This window comes from Manduca sexta, unplaced genomic scaffold (genome assembly GCF_014839805.1).
Source record: "Manduca sexta isolate Smith_Timp_Sample1 unplaced genomic scaffold, JHU_Msex_v1.0 HiC_scaffold_1828, whole genome shotgun sequence".
In the NCBI taxonomy this organism is placed as follows: domain Eukaryota; kingdom Metazoa; phylum Arthropoda; class Insecta; order Lepidoptera; family Sphingidae; genus Manduca; species Manduca sexta.
Window position 1 is genome coordinate 19663 of NW_023592731.1, and position 13456 is coordinate 33118.

At 34.5% G+C, this 13456-nt stretch overlaps 1 pseudogene; it reads left to right on the top strand.

Annotated features, from left to right (window-relative positions):
• The first annotated feature begins 1989 nt into the window (after positions 1-1989).
• Positions 1990-10748, top strand: LOC119188490 (annotated as a pseudogene).
• Positions 10749-13456: the final 2708 nt, after the last annotated feature.

The window sequence follows — 13456 nt, forward strand, 5'->3', positions numbered from 1 at the left end:
TTAGAGCAACATTCCGGATTTATAAGTCTCAGCAGGTCTAGCAATAATAAACAAATAAGAAATATTATCCAAGGTAGTCAATAAACTTGAATCATGTTTTAATATACCTATCATGTATATAAAAAAACTAGGTTCGTCAGCTGTCTTTCAATGCCTACTTACAATGTAATTTTTTTTATAATTAGTAAATACATACCTAATCCTTCAAATAATTTCCATAATTGATATACTTATATACTGGTATAAACGAAAATACCGTGGTATTAGTTCCTTCAATAGTACTTGATTTTTATTCTTTATTTTAGAGCAATACCAACGAATATAAATGAAAATTACAAAAAATAAAACTGTCTACAAAAACCATTTTATAATTAATGTTTTTTTTTTATAGCATTAAAAGTGCGTGAATGTGTAATTACAATTCAATGGTACGCACTAGACGCGTTGACGGTCAGGCGCAGCGTGACAAGAGGAGGGTAACAGTACCAATTAAAAAGTTGCTGAGCTCCTATCGTATCCCCTGACAGCTTAAATTAAAGTGAAGACACGTTTATCCATCATATGTCGCCAACGCGTGCTTGCATACTTCGGACATGTTATACGGAACGGCGATAAAAATCTGGATAGACTTGTAATCGTTGGCAATACCGAAGGCAAACGTTCTCGAGGCCGAGCACCAACCTGATGGACAGATCAGATTAAAGACTCGTCTGCCACCAAGTTCTACAAATTACTTAGTTGAAAATGCAATAAACAGAAACCGGTGGAGACAAATAATCCGTTCTAAATGCGGTACATCCAATGATAACCACGATCCTCAGTCGTGAGGGACCGACTACAGAGAGAGAGAGAGAGCTCCTATCTTACATATTAACAAGTCTAAGTATCAAACTACAAACTTGTAAACTTGCTGTTCGTAACGTGGTAACCGATAGGTAAATACATAATATTTTTAGGATGACGAATTACAAATGTCACGCTTTCCAATACACTCACTAAACAATAGCTTATTGTATCGACCTACCTAATCAATGTGTGCCGTATAACATTATAATATATGGACCTAATGCATATTGTACTACTTAGACCTTGTAAAAAATGCCTAAGAATATTATGTGCGTATTGACTGCAATCGCAGCACGGCACTCATCTTTATGATCTTTGACCTTACCCGATTGTATATCAAGAACGATAAAAAATGTTATTATTTGTCAATAGTTGGCACTATTGGCATTGCTTTGAATCACTTTTGAGAGGTTTCTCAACTGCAATTTTTGAGGGGAAATTCTATGACCTGAGGGACAAATAATTTACGCGATTTTTAGTCCTTTGGGGGACAAAATTCAATCAGACTAAAATTATTTTCTCATTAGGGGGAAATGCCCATAGTCACCACGCTGGGCAAGAGGGTTGGTGACCGCAGTGTGATGTCGGATCTCCGACAATTAGAGATAACGCTGCTGCCCATTCTCTTAACTGGGCACTGGCGATCTCACCCACCGCAACAGCACTACCGTTACTTTACGCCGGTCTTCTGTGAGACGACGACCTCCGACCCGCTGCTCCGACGACATTCGTAGGATCGCCGGCGGACGCTGGATGAGGAGAGCGGAGTACCGAGTAACGTGGCGCGATCCAGGGGAGGCCTATATTCAGCAGTGGACAATTGTAGGCTGATGGGATGAGAAAATTATTTTAAATTCAAAATATAATAATTCCTTTGATGTCTAAGGAACTATTTTTTTATAGATACAACATACATTCTCCTGAAAATATTTGAAGAATTCTTAATTACATTGAAGAGTTTTTATGCCGATTGTACTTTACGCCAATGTCAAGTTAGGATAAACGGGTATTACCAAGAAGCTGGTATTACAGCTCCGTTGTCAGCAGGCAAATATATGGAAGACGGGCTCAATGGACTCATCTCCAGAGCCGTAATAAATAAATTAAAAAAAGACAACAAGCAAAAACCTGACATCTGTCAGTAAAATTATAAATTTCCCACTGAAATCCCCGATTTTAGTGACTTCTATGTTTGTTTATACCATGGTTTTTCCTCTACGTCGATATTCATGCGAAGCGATGATCAAAGACAAATAATTATCACTACGACGCATCTTGACGACGTTACACTTAGCTTTTAAGCATAAAAGGATAAAATTTCTATTCAGTGACTTGTTTATTGAATGTGGTAGTCGCAAGATTTTGTTATAAATATTTAAGAAGGTAAGAATATTATTGTTATAGTATGAAAACGTTATTGATTACATTAACACCTATTGCAACAAAAGTAAAATTAATTTCGTGTAACATGGCGATCATACTAATATGTAATACTCAAAACTGCGTAATATTACATCACTTGTGCGTTAGTCATCAATGCCTCATTTGTTTATTCCTTTAAAATTGAATATTAATAAGTAGTGTTTATTTATTTATTTATAATATTAAAGCAAATAAACATAATATTACAATAATAACATTCTTAATACTCACTTACTGCCAAATACAGATAATGCGTGGCACAAGCCGGCAACTTAGCCTAAAATTTTCCACAAGAGATTTATCAGTAACTGGCGAACATTACTAATAACTGGTGATTTCTTTAAATTCATCCCCAGGAGGATGATTTGTTTAGTAGAGAATTCCATATGGTGCATCACTAGTACTACCACAAACTTGTGACAATCTTTGATTAATGTTAAATAATATAGTTTGTTTCAGAAGTACCATGGCATCAATAAATACCGAAAGTTCAACTTTACATGTAAATAATGTAGAAAGTACACCAGTGGCCTTATCACCTATTGAAATACAACAGGAATACTTTGAAAATTTAGGAGATATGGATTGGGTCAGGTATGTTACACTTAAAACCATAGGTGGTATAAAACAAAATTGAAATTTTGTTGCCATTCTATCCAATTCCAGTATTAACAGGATAGCTTCAAATTTTATCACTATATTATTACATTCATGATTATCCTATTTCTTAATCATAAATATAAAAGAAATAAAGAATTTACACTGGCTTACTGATTACAACACGCAATCATATTTTAATTTCTATCTTACTGATATTGTGAGATTAAATTTTAAATTTTGCACAAAAGAATTTGTTAACAAGGTAGATAAAAGAGAATGATATTTTTCTTTGTATAAAAAAAGCAAATAAAATTTGTAGTTACTTGATCCATGGATGTAAAATCAAAAAGTGTTTGGTTTTGAACAAAATCAATAACAATAAAAAGTATTTTTAATTTAACACACCCTGCCTCTATTACTGCTATAGAAGAATTTGTCACAGTGATAACATTACACTTATAGTAAAAATACACTCATGCACACACTACATTCTAACAACTACAAAATGATCATAAAGTTAGAAAATTTAAACTGGGATTTTTGATAGAAACATTTAATTTACTTGATGATAATTTTTGGCACAATGTTAGCAGAGGTTAAAACAGAGTATTCAGTTAAATTTATCAATGCAATGGAAAATGACCCTGTATGGTGTAAAGCACTATAACAACAAATTAATTCTTTTCAATGTCAGATGTACATTATTATCATTAATGTTTTCAGATATGAGAAGGACCAGGGAAATTTTCTGATGCAGAATGTAGCTTTTGCCTTATTTGGTGGCCCTAGTTCTGAAGGAGACTTGAGTAATGCCAGGAGATGTAACCATCCTATTTTGGAAGGCTATACCACAAGACAAGTGGAACAGGTTACAAAGATCTATGATAAATTGTGTGAACAAAGTATGTTATTTTCATGAATTGTAGAACATTCAAACTAATATCCTACTTGTACCCTTTAAAGCATTGCTTATTTTTTATTTTATTGAAACAAATACATACAACAGCATTCTTGAATAGTAAAACATAGAAGTTGTATAGAATAATTAGCCAGGAGGTACTTATTAAAATTAGATATATTTCCAGGTAAATACTCCTTCAACAACGAAATTGTGGTATCAGTGATATTGATTGTTTGTGCTAAGCCAAAACCAGTAGGTTTGTTTGAAATTGAACCACCTAATCATTGGTGGGATCTTCATCAAAGAACTGATACGGACATTTGGTGCACAGCTGTGTTTAGAGTTCGAAAGTGCATTGCCACTACGGAGGGTGGTGAGTATTGCATTGGTGTTTATGGGATTTTTAATATATCAAATTGTAACCTATTTGAAAAATGTAGGAATATTTAAATTATCCAAATACTCACTAATACCAAGGCCTTGGATCCGAAAGTGAGGGAACTTATGAAGCAAGGTATGCAACAATCGTCCAATAAAAAAAAAAACTACTTGAGACCTTGGATATATTAATTATTGCATGTGTATTGCGTAGTGATAGTATTTATGTTTCAGCAAAGTGCTGCCGTATCTACATTGACGATCAGGCAAGAGTGTACAATGACTGGGTTTCATATATAAAAAACAATACACTACCAAAATGTGTTATGATTGTTCCTGAAAATGGAGAATACACTGGAGAGCTTAGTGAGGTATAACAATATTAGTGCTACAATACATTTAATATTTATTGTCATTTATTTTTAGACTCAATTTAATAATTATTCATCATTTTATGAATGAGTCAGTTGACCATTACAAAACAAATGTGAATGGTTCATTTTCTTGATACCTATTTTTAACAAATTAATAATAGGGTTTCAAACACACTAGTTTATTGATTCTTAAGCGTTGGACTAAAAGATGTGTGTGTTATTTCGTTTCTTTTTATTTGCTTATGAACAAAGGCCTTATCTAACAACCCAGGACAATAGTATAATATTTCACTTTATACCTTTACAATAAAGGCAAATTTATTTAAAATGAAATGAAATTTTTTCAAACATGCTATTATCTTAGGACTAGCTATTCACGACATCGTATGTACTATCTAATTCTGCTGACTATCCTATTTAATTTACAGAAAGAAAAGACATTTGCGGTGAAACTGACAGTAGCACCTTCACCTGCGCTGGGGATCAAGGCGAAAATCTTTAGCACGGCGGACACGGCGAATACGGTGACGTCACTGGCGGCGCTGGGCGTGCTTGGCGCGGCCGCACTGACGCCCGTCGCGCCGGTGGTTATCACGGGCGCAGTCATCGCCACCGTCACCACGGGCGTGTATGGGCTCGTACGCTCGTCGCTTCATTTGCATGACAGAAAGACGCATGAGCAGGTGAGTTTTTCTGTATTAGATATGATTTGAAGTACCTGTAATCCTGAATAAGTTTGTAAGGAGTGAGGACACATAATCATAATTCTGTTTTTTTTTATCAGAATACATAATGCGTAAAAGTCGATGTAATTCAAAATTCTTTTAATTGTAAAAACAATTCGTGAATATATTAGTATTGACGTATAAAATGTTTTTTACGACTATTTCCATAGTCTATAAGTCCCACGGACTCGGAGGCTCGTAATAGTTGGCTGAACATCGCGGCGTCGAGCGTGGGGCTGGCAGCCGGCGCGGCGAGCACTATGCTCTCCAAGTCCGCGGCAGCCGGCACGAATCTTACTAAGGTAAAGGTTTTTTATGTCTTAGAGCCTATTCTAATATTCTAGTCCCAAAGAACATTGTTCTGTGCCCATACATAATTCGCCCTGGAACCAACAGCAATGGAAAAATGTTTGTAATATTTAGAATCATTAATAAATTCTCATGACATATTATTTATAAAACGGACAAGTTGGGATATCGCATTAATCCAAAAAACCGATGAGATTTTGAGGTTATAATTGATAGTAAACATTGATAGAATGAACATTGAAAGCTAAGCTTTCAATGTTCAAGGTCCTATTCCTATCATTACGCTTTAAATATGCTTTTATTGATATAAGTACCTATCTAATATACATAAGCCCTAAAGATTCATCACTATGTAGGTATCTGATTATTTTTACTTAAACCAGGCTATTTTAAGACTTGATTCATATAATTTTTATAAGTAAAAGGTACCTAATTATGTAGTTATAGTATTTACATCCACTAAGAGTACCCTTCAGAATTTATGTTTTTCTACCATATACGTACGTATTCCCCGAAGAGACAAACAGAGGCAGCACTGTTGGAGCATTCATGCTTCATCAGAAGCATGGCATATTTTACACTTTTGATAGACTCTTAGGGCATATAGGATTAAATTGAACAAATAAAAAAATATTTTCAGTTCATATTATTTATTTCCTCATCACCTACATTGTTTTATAAAATATTATCTGAGTATTGTGCAGGAGGGTTGTTGTTATGGTATTATTTATCAATTCAGTTTTGCCAATCACAATATTAGTTAAATGAATATAATCTTTCATTATATGTACCTCCAATGGTCTTTCTAAAATGATATTTCTGTTTTAAACACGATGTGGAGTATTTGTCCTGAATGGAATTATTTGATGTGAGCGAGTCCGGAGTTCCAACATTCTATTATAGAGCACGCAGCTTCTACTAACATTGTTACAGCTGTAGAGTATGTATAGGCTCTTGGGCCGTGGTCCAACATGCTGTACATATAAGATCAAGGGCTACAACCTGAAAAAACAAACAAACACATTATGCTCAAATTAGAATGGCAATATATTAATATTGTGTCACACGGAAAGCAGATTTATGTATTCAAATCTTCCAGCTGAATTAAATGAAAGAAACCTTCAAGCATATGACACACATTTTTTAATCAACAATATACTTGCTAGTTTGCTCTTAAGTTGCCACAGCCACATGCTAAAGTGTAGTAGGTAGTATACAGACTCTGTTCGCTGTCTCCACGCAGTTACCAAGAACAGGAACTGAGGAGCGAACTAGAAGTTTGGCGGCAGTTAAACTTGTACGATTAAGAAAAATGTGCTTACCAAACGAGGCGCTGTCCATTGTTGTATACAATGGCGAATCTGCTCGTTCTCCAACACCATGGACCCGCCAGCAGAGCCAAATTAATGCAAAAAGCAATTTCCATTTCGTATCCGTTATCAATGCCAGGTAAATTGTTACATCAGTTCACAAAGTCCAGAAATCACAGCCAGTGTATGTCGATATCGTAATCAATCGCACAGAGTCTTTATAATAGCCGAATCGTCAATTATATAGTGAGAGTCAGAGAATTATAAAATATATGGAAAGTGAGAGTCTAGTTTATTTGTCTCTGATGAGTGAAGTGTGAGTGACATTAAATTGAAGCGAACAATGAAGTAAGAATTAGGGATACTACTCGACTAGATTCTGGATCGATTATATCGATCATTTATACAAAAATCGATTTTATTCAACATAGGGTTATTTTTATTCGGAAAAATATTTAGCGGGACCCTTATCCCGGAAAATCTTTCACACGGGCGGATCCGATAGTAATTTAATATAGAGAGAGTTTGAGGCCCCGGAGAGAGAAGAACGCTACTTTTATATGTATAATTCATAAATATTTTGTCCGACAGAAAAATAAATGTTCGCATAATATATTATGCTCCGCTATCTGTACGAAGCCAGGGCGGGTCGCTAATATAGAATCTAAATAAACAAAGTAAATCAATATGAATTAAAAACTAAAAAACTTTTTCATAGACGACTTGATCTATAATCAATTTAGTCCTAAAACTAACTACTTATTTATTTGAGACGCATCCACTGCTCGATTAAATATTATTATAATAATTAAAGAACATATCGCCTCACTCGAATATATTAAAATGTTTCAATAATTAATTATCGGTAATTAGATTTATCGTTTTGTCGAACCGGTACATCTCTATGCACGAATTGGTTGTAAACATGTCGGCGACTTTGTCTTTAAGTCGTTACAATACTTTTATATATATTCATTTTGGATGTAGCAGCTTGTCCGTTTTATACACATATTTGCAAATAATATAAAAAAATACATAAATAATTATGGTGTTAGTCACACCTTTGTTGGTTCTGGGGTCGATTTCGACAATGTCCAAAACTCGGGTCAAGCCGCTGCTACCCAGGTTCTCTTGTATGATGTTACTTAATTATTGCCCTATATGCCTTTTTAATTTACGATTGTAACGTTATATCGACTTTAGGATGCCTGAACGTTACGGACTAATTGTATGTTTTTTTACGTGTATGTTTTTTTTTTATTTTATGAAATATGTCATAAAATGATTTCAAATTATGATGTAAATATACATATTTACATACATGCAATTACCCCAAATACCGTTTCAATAATCCTCTAATTATTGTTAACTATAATCATAATATAATTTACAGACCGGCCAAGCTCTTGCTGTTTCGGTGGAAGTGTTACGTCACGCGAACCTTGTCACCGGTGGCGCAGGAGTTCTTAACAGTCTTGTGCATATTGTGCTAAAGGTTAGTAATTCATATATTTACAAATGTGACTTCAATATATTTGCTGTGGCCTATACACCAGTTGCATATTTAGGCGAGCAACATCGTGCGTTACCACACGCTTGGATCTTATCTATATTGTTATTGTTATAATATATAAAGCTAGAGTTCGTTTGGCTGTTTGAACGCGCTTGTCTCAGGAACTACTGGCTCGTATTGAAATTAACAATATTTTATTTATTTATTTAAAACTTTTGTACACCAAAAATGTAAAAAAAAAAATAACAAAAAGAAGACAAATTTGCATACAGACGGTGGAAAAGAATACATTGGTGGTAACAATGGCGGTCTTATCGCTCGAGGCTATCTCTACCAGAGAACCATTGGGTGGAGATGATCAAAATAGTCGAAAGGGCAGTTTAGGGCGTACGTAACCAAGAACAAAACAAGAAAAAGAATAATAATTAATAACAATAGCAATAATAATAATCTACATATAACAATATCTACATTGTATAAGAATGCAACACACGCTAAGCATATAAAAAAGCTTTAGAAGATACAGCACACCAATTGCGTAGGCTGCATGCTCGTAGCGCTAATATTAACACGCTAGGCGTGTGGAATCGCAGTGGATTTCGAGTTCGCTGCGTAATTCCGGTACATCACGCCAGAATGTGGTTAGCAAGAGTGGCGTTTATTCATTGTGTTAGCGCCGCAATCAACACTTATTAACTGCATTACATCCACACAACAGCAAATTGCAAAGCTCTTGATATTACTCTAAACTAGTGAAATATGTGTATATTACGTAAAATTCAATGATTATAATTTCGACAGTACCATACTCATGGAGAGAAACCAACTTCGCTTGAATTGTTCCAATTCACTGCAGCGACATTGTTCTTCTGTAACGCTGTGGTGTCGAACAAAACTGCACAAAACATAATCGAAGATGCCCAAGCAAAGACCATTAATGAATATCGCACTACTCTTCGCAGTAACAGGCATAGGTAAGGTTATTTTTTAATGTTTGGAACAAGTTTTCCATTGTATTTTTAAATCAATAAATTTATTTTATCTCTATTTTCATAATAGTTAGTAAGATTCTGTTTTGTTTCAGAAAAATATTTGACAAAATCAGTGCCGAGTCGCGTAGAATTCAAGGTTCCATCCAAGGAAACACCGAAGTGATTAAAGGCATTCAGAACATTGCCAACAAGGATCAATTTTTTGCAGACGTTTTGAAAATTAACAAAGATGTGAATACACATAAGCTGAGGATTTCGATGACGGCCGATGGTCAAGTCAATTTGAATGCTCAACATAAGTTCAACCCATCAGATTTACATGGCATTGGGAAGGAGGGGCGCGCACAACTTTTCAATAACATCGGACCATCATCGGGTGGGCCTCCCACCGTCCCAACAAAACTAACCCCATCAACAACCGCTGTAAGGGCATTTACTTCGGAGACTGAAGAGGAGTCAGAAAGCTTTCTTATGGGTATTCAACCGGGAGAGGTACTACGTTTGGGTACATTGCTTGTTAGAGTAACTTCTTCAGGTGCTGAAGAAGTTGCATCAATGTTGGAAAATCTGAGTCAAGATGTGCACGCTAATCTAATGACTATTGCGCTCAATGTATTGTCTAAGTTGGTGCCACAGGACATCGCAAGGCTCAGATTACTGAGTCCTGACCAAGATCTAATAGTGCAAGTGGTTGAGTTTGTATTCAAGTATATGAAACACAAGCGGCCTTTGGGAGAGACATCTGAAGATGATGGTATAGAGGCGGTCTTGAAAGAGTTCTTCCAAGACGGCATGGTTCGTCAAGAAACTATATTGAGGCTGAAAAATCGTTTGCTAGAGTGGATTACACAAGAGACGAACCGCAGGAGTCGTGCGAAATCAAACAAAAGCAAATAGTGTGTAGCTGCGGTGGCATTAGATATGCTTAAATGCATTTTATTTAACTTAAGTGAGGCTGCATAATGTTGTAGTTGCTATTAACTATCACATTACTAGTTAGATGATACTATTTTTTACTTTTTTTATATTATATTAAGTTGAATTTCTGAATATCATATTCAACATTATATCATTAGATGGAATAATCCGTAACAGATAAGAACCAAGCAATTAGCGTATATACAAAAAAGTATGCTTGTTATATTCCTTGCATAATCTTAGAGTAGGATAATTATTTATTAGTGAGTGAAGTAAATATTCTGGCTTCCATCCAACAAAACATATCACTGAAATTGTGAATAAAATTTTATTTTATTGAAAATGATATATATTTTTAGTCTTTGGAAAAGTGAAAATTTATTCTGTGATATCGTAGTTTTATTATTTGATACCAAATTAGTGCCTTAAACATGGCCTTAGCGACATTGTCGTGGAATTACGACGAAGCTCCTTAAATAAATATCTTAAAAAATGTGTCGTTTTATTAATATAACGAGGTTATATAGAATAATTATTATTATTGTACTAATGTCACAATTTTATATTGTAATTTATGAGGCACAATAAATATTTTAAGTTTGAACCATGACTTTTATTATTTTAAGGTTATAGCTTAAGGTCCATTTTTCATACATTTTGTTTCACCTTTAATCTGGGTAACTAAACAAGTATTGACAAGTAAGAATTTAAATTCACGTCTAGTTAGTGATTAGTTCTCGCAGTTGAAGAAAAACGTAAAAATAATTAATATGCGTGGATATTTCGGCCTTTAAAATTTCGTCATATTAAATTTTAAAGGCGAAATATCCATGATTATTATTTTTACTGCGAAACAATACTAACTAGACGTGAATTTAAATTACACCAGCTTTTTGTTTAGTTACCCAAAGCCGCAAAATGTATGAAAATGGACTTTGAGCTTAAACTATAAGAAGAGACGTTACTAGAAGATGCATGATGTCACAAAATATTTCTGTCCTATCGAACATATCTTAGAATTGGGGCTAAAGCTAAGATGCTATTATAAGTTAATTCACGTAAATAGCATGCATTCTTTCGCCGCAAATTAAACGTTTACTGACAGGTCACATATTGCGTACAATACAAATTATATTGATTGATTGATCCCTTCCTAAGTTAATTTCGGCCACGGCGGCCAATCTCGACAAAGATCAGTCGAGTACGCAGGACATATAGTGCATATAATTTTTCATATATATAAAATGTTTGCCTAGATTCCGAAGTTTCTACATATTGTTAACAAGCTCACGCCTATAAACCCGGATATAAATCTAAGGACGGAGCATTACTGTGATAACAAGTCTGTTTCTCAGTGCTGACGGCATGGCAGCTTCGCAGTGCGTAGACATAGGGCCGTTGTGATTGGCTAATATTGAGACACAACTTGAATTTTAGTTGGCTGTCAGATAAACAAAGTTGAACAAACAACAAGCTGTCAGATAAACAAAGCTGAGAAACAGACTTGTTATCACAGCAACGATCCGTCCTTACATAAATAACGTCTATGAATAAGGACTGTATATTCATCAATATAATCATTATTATTTTTAGATAAAAGCTGAACGGTATTGTTAAGTAGGTATTTTATAAAATGAATTTAGTACAAATCAACAATTGCATTTTACATAATATTCTGTGGCAGATGCGATATTGGTAAAATTTCCTTTTCTCTTTCCTCAATATTCGGTGGATTATATTCGAAAAATTTTGCTATAAAGTACCTGAAAGGAAAAATTACATAAATAGGTATATCTAATTGTAAAATTTTCTAGATCTTTTTAATAATGGTATACGTACTATATCAAATTGTGAATAAAATATTTAGTAGGTAAGTATATCTACTAGACAAGATTTTACAATCATTTAAATTTTATGCAAATCCGTTCAGTACGGTGATTTCTGATGTCGAGTTTTCGAGACGTATACGATATGTGCATTAGCGGTTATATATATTGTATGTTGGTGTTATTAAAATAGAAGAAATAACTATGAATTATGAATATCGAATAGGTACATCCGAATATGCTGTTACAAATCCATATTCGTGACTATTTGTTTGTATTCTGCAAATATCTAAATGTGGGTTATCTTAAAAGTAAGTAATCTTATTATTAGCTATGCTACGTTTATAATCTATACTTATAATAAATCTGTAGAGAGTCAATTCTGTACATGAAATATATTTCCAAAATAACTATCAGGGGTGATTAGGGATCGATACTGATGCCAAAATGCAATTAGTAAAATTTTTGTCTGTCTGTCTGTATAACCGTTATAGAAACAAAAACTACTCGACGGATTTTAACGAAACTTGGTACAATTATTTTTCATACTCCTGAGCTGGTTATAGTATACTTTTCATCACGCTACAATTAATAGGAGCAAAGCATTGAAGGGAAATGTTTGGAAAACGGGAGAAGTTACTCCATTTTTAGGCTTCCGTCGCGTGTGCAACCTTAATGGTTAAAGCTACACAGAAATCATGTATGACGGAAATGTTATCCTTAAAATTATATAAAAATATCCCACGACAGCATATGTCTATCTTTTATGGTTGACTCACAATAACACGTGTAACTCCCGATAGCTTAGTAGTTCGAAGCTTTCTCATTATATTTGTCTATTCTTACGTTTATAACACTCTCAGCCACCCATTATTAAAAAAGTTAAAATTATTAAATATTCCATAAAAGAATCATAGAAATCGCTCTAGAAAGACCAAAGTTATACATGAAATACGCTAATAATAAGCCATCACGCGTGAATACTGAATCATGCTATATGCTTCCTTCGATTTCACCAGGATCTCATCATCAGACCCTGACCGGACAATCGGACCACCTGCATACCACCATACATTAAAAAAACATCCCGACAAATTGAGCACCTCCTCCATTTTTGAAGTCCGAAATCCACGCGGGCGAAGCTGCGGGCGGAAGCTAGTAATAAATATGTAGGTAGGTAGGTACCTATAGGTATAGTTATAAGTATGCAGATATACATTATAACTGATATATCAAATGGTTTAGGATAAATGTAAAGTAGTGATATCGTACCAAACAAGAATCTCGATAGTGACCAGCAGTCCAGCGACTAGTGTTTGCACGATGACCTGGGCCGGTTCCG